This window comes from Thalia democratica, chromosome 1 (genome assembly GCF_965202585.1).
Source record: "Thalia democratica chromosome 1, ktThaDemo2.hap1.1, whole genome shotgun sequence".
NCBI lineage: Eukaryota > Metazoa > Chordata > Thaliacea > Salpida > Salpidae > Thalia > Thalia democratica.
Window position 1 is genome coordinate 44930639 of NC_139165.1, and position 8038 is coordinate 44938676.

Here is an 8038-nt window from a genome sequence, read left to right on the forward strand (position 1 = left end):
ATGATAATTTGACAAGTTTTCATTCTAAAAATATGTTCATTAACTTTTTTTTTGATAATTGTTTACTGTGAACAATTGAAACAAAAAGCTAATAAAAAACTATTAAATATGCATGTTTGCCTCTATTATCAACTTTATCTTAAAATAGTTTTAGATTATTTCGTTAAAACTTGTTTTAGATGGTTTTCAACATGTATAGAACTAATAGCAAAAAAACTTAATTTTTTATCCATAAATTTTACAAAACTTTCAGCATCGTGACGATAGCTTTATTCTACAGTATTTAGCAATTTTTGTTTTTTTAATACCAAAAAGTCTTGCTATTAGCTTTTTCCACGTACAACTGTTTTGCTGCATTAATAATTTAGTATATTTTATTTAATCATAAGTATCTGCAGTTATTTGTATACACTAGCTGCATTATTACATGCATTTTTTCTTCAATTGACATTTAAATTAGTGTTAGCTAACATCTTTAAATTAGTTTGTAGTATTTATCTTTTGATTTAATATTGTTCTTTGTTACTTTCACAAGATTAGTTCTTGTTACGATGATTTTTGAAACCTTTCTATTAAGTTTGATTTATAACTTTTTTAAGCTGTGCGCTTATTTTTCCGAAACATTCTTATATTTTTCTTATTATCAAATAATTAATTAAATCTTTAAAGTATGTATAATTAAGTCTTTTAGCTTCAAAAAGCATACTTTTTTGTGTGTTGCACTTAGAACTTTAGTTATATTTAGCAAAGAGCAATTTTGATTTAATATTGCATTTTGTTACTTTTATAAGATTAGTTATTGTAACGATAAATTTTAGATTTTTTTTATTAAATTTGGTTTATAGCCCTTTTAAGCTGTACGCTTACTTTTTCAAAACATTCTTTTATCTTTAAAGAATTAAGAAAATATTTTAAGTTTGTATTATAAAGTCTTATTGATTCAAAAAACAAAAGCGTACTTTTTTGTGAGTTGCACTTGAAATTTTAGTTAGATTAAGGTTGCGCGAATATGCACACGTTGTAGCAGTCCGCCGCCGACTGGATCAGCATGCTCGTGTCCTCGAACACGTCCTCCTGCGAGTGGCGCTCAGTGAATATCTGGTCGAACTGTAACTCCTTGTCGCCTCTCTTGCCGCTGGCGATACTCATCGTGTACTCGTCCAGGGCCGTCATAGCGCACTCGATCTTGTTCGCACTTTTCCGTCTTGCTCAGCGGCCTCACCCTGCAGTAGACTCACATCTTTTCCTTCATGTCTTCCAGCATGTTGTAGTACTTCTTCAGCAGCAGTATCTCGCTTTTGCAGTTTTCGGCTCTTTGTTCTGCTTGCCGAGGTCCCGCCACTTTCAGCTCGGGCACTTCTTGAAGCGCGATCGAGCCTATCTCTGCTGACTTTTTGAGGCTCACCAGCTCTTGCTGTTTACTTTTTTTATTCGAACTCGGCAAGCTCTTTTTTGGCGGACTCGAATTCTTCTGCAGTGTTGTTTTTTCGTCCATTTTTGGTCCTACATCAAGTTTTTTCTGTAGTTCTCTAATCTTGTTTTCGAGTTTTTTCACTTCTAAGTTGCTGTGTTCTCCAGCAGCACTATTACTTCCTGTGTTAGCAAGCTGCTGTTATAAAGACTCAATTTCCTTTTGTGCGTTCTTAATTTTTTTGTTTGCCATAAGTAAGAGAGTTTTTGTTGTTCTCAAACCTTCTAAATCTGACAAGTCTGCTTCATGATCTGAATTAACCAAAGGTGACTTTCATTCTACATCATCAAGCTTTTCAACACTGACCGAGTCTTTATTTTCTTTGTTTCATACGATTTTATTATCTTGTTTATTAAAAATCTCACTATTTGATTGATTTACAATTTAATTTATCTTCAATATTTCCAATTTCTTTGTTTTCTACAACATTTATGAGTTTTTCTGTATTTCGATTAAAGTTTCCCCCAGTGTTTTCCTCTTTAAAACTTTCTACTTTATTCAAATCTTTTTCTGTTTTAGCACCAATTTCTCTAGCTTCTTGAGTTTTTCTTGTATCAAGGGTTTCTTCTACAACGTCTACTTTACAAAAAACATTCCCATGAATAATTTCTTCAGGACTGTCCGACAGATTATCTTCCGGTTTACTTTCAGAAATCATGTTGATTTGAAACATACGCACTTTGATTTCTCCGCTGCAAAAGCTTCATGGTGGCACTGCAAAACTTTCCTTTTGTGCGCATATTTCATTTTCACCAGCACGCTCTTTTAGTGCTGCTTTTTGAACTCCGAACTTTTGTAGCGATCCCCGTTTTTTTTCCACGGTATCGCCTTGCAAAGTCTTCATCGCGTCCGTGTATAAAAACTAATAACACATCTAAACTATTTATTTCAAAAAAGCTTAGTTTTACCTTTTTTACTTAGTTTAAGTTAGCTACATCTAAAAAATTATCTGATTTAAATAAAAATATAGTGATTTTTTGAGAAAAAAAAATTCAAGTTCAAGAAAACTTACAAACAGTTATAAAAATTAGACAAAATCAAAAAGTGCCTCCATTAAACTTTCTTTAAATCGTCAAAGTTTAAGTACTGCTTGTTATTGTGATAATTGCCTGATCTAGAAATATTTCCTGCTAAAAACTCTAAGGTCGCATTTTTTGGGTCCCATACATTTTGCATTTGGGTAGTTTTCAGAAAATCGAATGGTTCCAAAGGGCAAGTTTCTTTAATTCATATGTAGTTTTGCATAGATTGTTTTATGATATTTGCTATATGCAAAAAAAAAACCTTAAAAACTAAGGGTCACCGTGTTTATAAGCACCCTATTGGATATTGTTTTTTAGTCGTCGGGCCAGATGCGAATATTTTAGTCCTTGATTTGCCGTAGCATTTCAAATCAAATTGATTTCTGCAAAATACTAACACTTTGCGACTTTTAAAAAATAAACTTAGTTTAAGTTTAAACTTCCCTAAGACCGTTTATGATCTTCATTTCAGATCATAGAATGTTAGATGTAAGTTTCAAAATTTGGTTTAACGGGACAGATTTCATGCTCTCCTGCCGCAGTTTTGTTTTCAGCGGACCGGATCCGGCCAGCGAGCCGTACTTTTCCCTACCCTAGTCTAGAATCTAGATCATAATTGCTATAACTTGAGTTTTAGTAAAACAAGATGATGTAAGCGTTGTGTCTTTTGAAACTAAGAAGATCATGTGATAATCTTGTCAAACTAGCTACAAAAAAAGTATGGTGTTTAGAGCCGCTAAACTTAAACAAGCTTCATCTAAAACATTTATATGCTTTGCAAAGAATATTTCAATGTGTCCAAATAGCATTTATAGACAGATAGTTTTCGTGAGCACCTGTTTTAAATGAATTTTAATTTACAATTTAAAAAAATCTTAGGAACCGTCAAGAAGACTACATCAAAAATTAGTCAAAATAAACTTAAAAAAATAATTTTTAGTTAAATTCTTGTTCTTAAAAGTTGTTTTAAACACAAAATAAACTTTTCTGACCAAGTTTTAACTCTCATAACGTCTTCTACATTATGAATACATTTTAAATTTATTGTATAAAAGGTAATAAAAAGTTTATCAATTAAGTTTTCTGTTTAGAATGAATGAAACTGTGCTCTTTTGATTTAAACCAAAAATCTTTACGCATTAAACAATGATGCATAAAAATTTAAAGGAAGCATTTAAGGGTATAATATATAGCTTTCAATGCTTTTTTTTAAGTGAAACTATGGTCAAGCGTTTTATTTTGTTTATAGCTGTGGTATTTATAAACAAGTAAATTGTAAAGAGTCCACAAGTTTCAACAGCAAACATTGGTGTAACGGTTTAAAAATAGAATATTAAGCCTTTATGATTGAATTAGAATGATTTGAAACAGTTTTTAGTTCTGGCTCTTACATTCAAAATGAAATCAGCTGTTTGTCGCAAATACTTTGTTTGAATAACGACGTTTCTTGTCCATAATATATAAACAGTTTATTCAATATCATTCTGATGTTTCACGGTTTTTCTTTTTATAAATCTCAATGACATTTTATCTGTTTATACTTGAAATACAGATAAATAGATAAATAGTTTTTAATCATTCTGTTTGAAATGTTAGCTGTTAGGTTGTTTTGATAAAAGCTGCTAAACAAAACAAACTTGTCAGAACACAAAAACAAAAACCAGTGTAATGTGATGACCAGCCTTAAATCTTCGTCTAATGGTTTTAAATAAAGTCTGCATAGAGAAACACTGTTTACTAAAATTAGTATTTCAAATTATTGCTGTCAAACTTTAACACTTAGTTAACAAAAAAAGTTTTTTTTTAGGGATATCGTTAGTTGGTTTTGGAAATTAATTAACTGAATAAGATTGTAACCCATACAATTAAAAAAATATTTAGATAATATAGACACAAGTAAAATACAGTGATTATCAATTAAAAATTCATTTTAAAGTTTTAGTATCACTAAGAATAGATTTTTTTCCCTACGCCTTCCCCCTACAGATTATAATATGTTATATATAATTTTTGTAAATGTGTTATCTTTTTTCGTCTATGCATAAGTTTTTATATGAGAATTTATTTCGTTTAGTTTTTTGTGCATACTAAGTTGTAATTGATTATACGGACTATTTGTTTGTAATTTTTTACTATGTTGTGTTTAGTTTTTTAATTTTCATTGAACGTAATTTGTTTGTTTCTTTTTTCGTGTGTATTGTTTAAGCGGCTCAGGTTTTAATGCCCGAGTCTATCTTTGCACAATAAACCCCAATAATAATAATAACCTTTTTTAAACGAATTTTAACTTTTAGTTTCTGTGAAACAATCAAACTATTAGCCTAAAAGGAAATTTATGTAAGACGTGCAAAAAATTAAACAATTGAGCATAAATAACGAGTTCTAATTTTTATGCAAAAAACTGACTTACATATTAATATCTGAGTATTACGTAAGCTCGTCCAGTTCATGCTGTTATAAAAAGAAAAAAAATGGAAACAAATTATAAATTCAATACTGACTTGAAGTATGGTTAAAGCAGCAAAAGCAAAAGTTTGCCCGAAGCCATCGGCTTCGTACTGGAGGCCATGGGAGAACCCCAGTAGAGATGCCGAAGAAGGCAGGAGGTTACCCACCGGAAACTTCAGATCGAAAGATCTCACTCCGAAATCGAAATCCCCTGAAAGTATCGATCTTGGCAACATTAGCGCGATATCAAAAAGCTCCAACACTCCGCACGGATACATCGATTTGGACGATTTTAAACCGTTGTTTATAGACACGGCCTCGGAGGGCGAGAGAGAAGGAAGGTTTGGTGATCTGAGCGAGATATCAAAAAGCTCCAATACACCCCACAACTACATCGATTCGGACGACCTCAAACCGTTGTATATAGACACGGCCTCCGAGGGCGAAAGAGAAAGGAGAGCTAATAACTTTAGTCCGATATCAAACAGCTCCTCCCTGCAGTACAAATACATAGATTCGAATGAGCTCGACACGCTGATTGCGCAGGCGGTCGACGACACGGCCTCGGAAAGAGCCAACGACTTCAGTCCGAAGTCAAAGTCCTCGGAAGGGGAAAGAATGCAAGTTGATGCTGACAACGACAAGACGTTGGTGGACGAAGATAAAACTTTGGTCGAGGAAAACCTGGTTGACTTGGACAACTTGATGAGTTCTCCGAGGAGAGTCGCTCCCGTGATGATGTCCACTCCGGTGAAAGCGACGCAGAGGAGGGCGGCCGGAGAAACGCCGGGCGTCAGGAGAGCCTTGTTTTCGCAGGAACGGCGCAGGCAAGACCGGGAGAGGCAGAGGAGTTACAAAGACTTTTTCAAGAACGCCAACACGTCGGGCGGAGCGAAAAAGTACTTCGCTGCAAAGTGGCAAAACGAGGAAGCCGTTCGCAGAGAAAAAGATGCCGGCCCATACCTCGTAAACCGAAGTATCAGGCAAGCAAAGGGCAAAACGCAAACAAGACAAGAGTACATTAAGCGGGTGCACAACGAGAGTGCAAAGAAAAACTTTGACGGCCTTCGCGGATGGCTAGGTGAAGAAAAGAAAGGCAACCGTGCAGTTCCTAAGAACCAAACGGTTGTAAAAAGAAAGCCAGAAAGGTCGAGTCGCTTATCGGGTGTAAAGAAGCAGTCGTTTGCACAGGGAAGGCGCAGGGAAGACAGGGAAAGACGCCAAAGTACAAAAACTGTTTTGAAAAAAGTTAATAATAAAGACTTGTGGGCGCAGCACAATGCTGAGAAAGCCAAAGGTTCTTATGAGAAAAGTCGAGGCGAGCCATCGTTCGCATTGAGGCCTTCTCCGAAAAGCAGGGAGGTAAGAAGGCAGAGGATCCAAGAAAAAGTTAGACAGGCGAACAGAGACTTGTCGAGGGCGTCACCAAAAAAGAGTTATGCGCGTAACCAGAGCACGCCGAAGAAATCTTACACGCGCAACCAAAGCACGCCAAAAACTAGTTATGCTAAAAACGTCAGCACTGTGCATAAGCAGCTTGCGACAGAAGCACAGAACGAGAGATCCCGTCGCATTGAAGCGAGAGGCAATGAACAGGGACCCTCGAAAAGTCAAAATTATAACAAGCCAGAAAAAAAAGTATCCTTCAATACAGAATCAGTTTCCTATAAGGAGGCCTACCCGACAAACATAGCAGATTTGACCCGTGTTGACAAAGTTGATCATATAGACTGGCAAAATTCGTACAAGAAGAATCAAAGTCGTTTTCAATCTTTTCGCGAATCTGCCAAGAGTTTTTTGAGGGAAAAGGGAATTATGCCCAAAGTGGGAAAAGGCGAGATAGATTTGCAGAAAAAAATTATGTGTGAGCAGGTGTATCAGGAAAGGAAAGAGCTGGAAAAGTTGTATGAGATACACATGCCTCAAGAGCTTAAACAACTAGGCGACAAGTACAACGAGGCTAAAAATGCTTACCAGCAGCAGGCGAAAGATGACTACTTAAAGTCTATGGAAGCGGAAAAACACTTGCAAGAACTAGACGATAAGCTGAAAAATGATAGAGTTGAATATTGGTTCATGAGCATGGATACGAAAAATCCCCATTACGAGCACAACCTGACTTTGGCTAAGAATAGAATCGTAGCGAGAGAATCTGAAATAGCGTTTGTTGAAGCGGAAGCAGTAATGCATTTGAAAGAAAGAGAAGCCCTTGCTGATCAAGAAAGAGAAAAATTTAGTGCCATAGAACAGTCATTTAAAGAGCAACAGGCCGAATTCGAAGATTCAGTTGTTGCTTTAGCAGATTCCATTCTTGATTTAACGGGAAGCTTCAGGGTTTCTGATCCAAACTTGACAAACTCGAGCTCTGTCAGTGGTATAGCTCACGGCAGTTTGTTACACAGCTTTAGGTCGCCACAAAACAGTCAACTAGGTGAAAATGAACAAAAAAGTTTTCAGAGTATTAAGACAGGAAGTAGCTTTGAAAGTGGTAAGACGTATGGCAGCTTAAACCATAGTTTTAGGACTGCAGCTAGCGGCAATAACTCTAGAAATTCTAATAAAAGCATTGTAACTTTAAAGTCGGCAAGCAGCATCCAAAGTAATAAGACATACGGAGGCTTGGACCGCACTTTTAAGAATGTTAATAGCGGCAACAAGCTCTTCGGCGGCTTAGATGAAAGCTTCAGAAGTACAAGGAGCTACGGTAATGTAAAATTCAGGATTCCCTTTTGGTCAAAGTCGACTGGCTATATGGATTCGTACCTTCTAAGGTACCACTCGGAATCTGGTAAAACCAACAAAGAGATTCGCCTCGAGGCAGCTGAAGAGCAAAGATTGGACTTTATGACAAAGATACAAGAGACGAAGATTGATTTGAACAAAAGCGTGTCGAAGCTGGAGGAACTGAGACAATTTAGGGTGGAGGAAGTCGAGCTAGAGAAACTTCAACTTGAGAGCGCGGAAAAAGACCTCGAAAACGCAAAAGCGCTTCTCGACATGTCTTACAAGAACTACGAGAAAAGCGTTCAAAACAAAACCAACACCAGTGAGGATTTGCAACGCTGCAAAGACCTGGAAAACACGGTGATCCATTGCC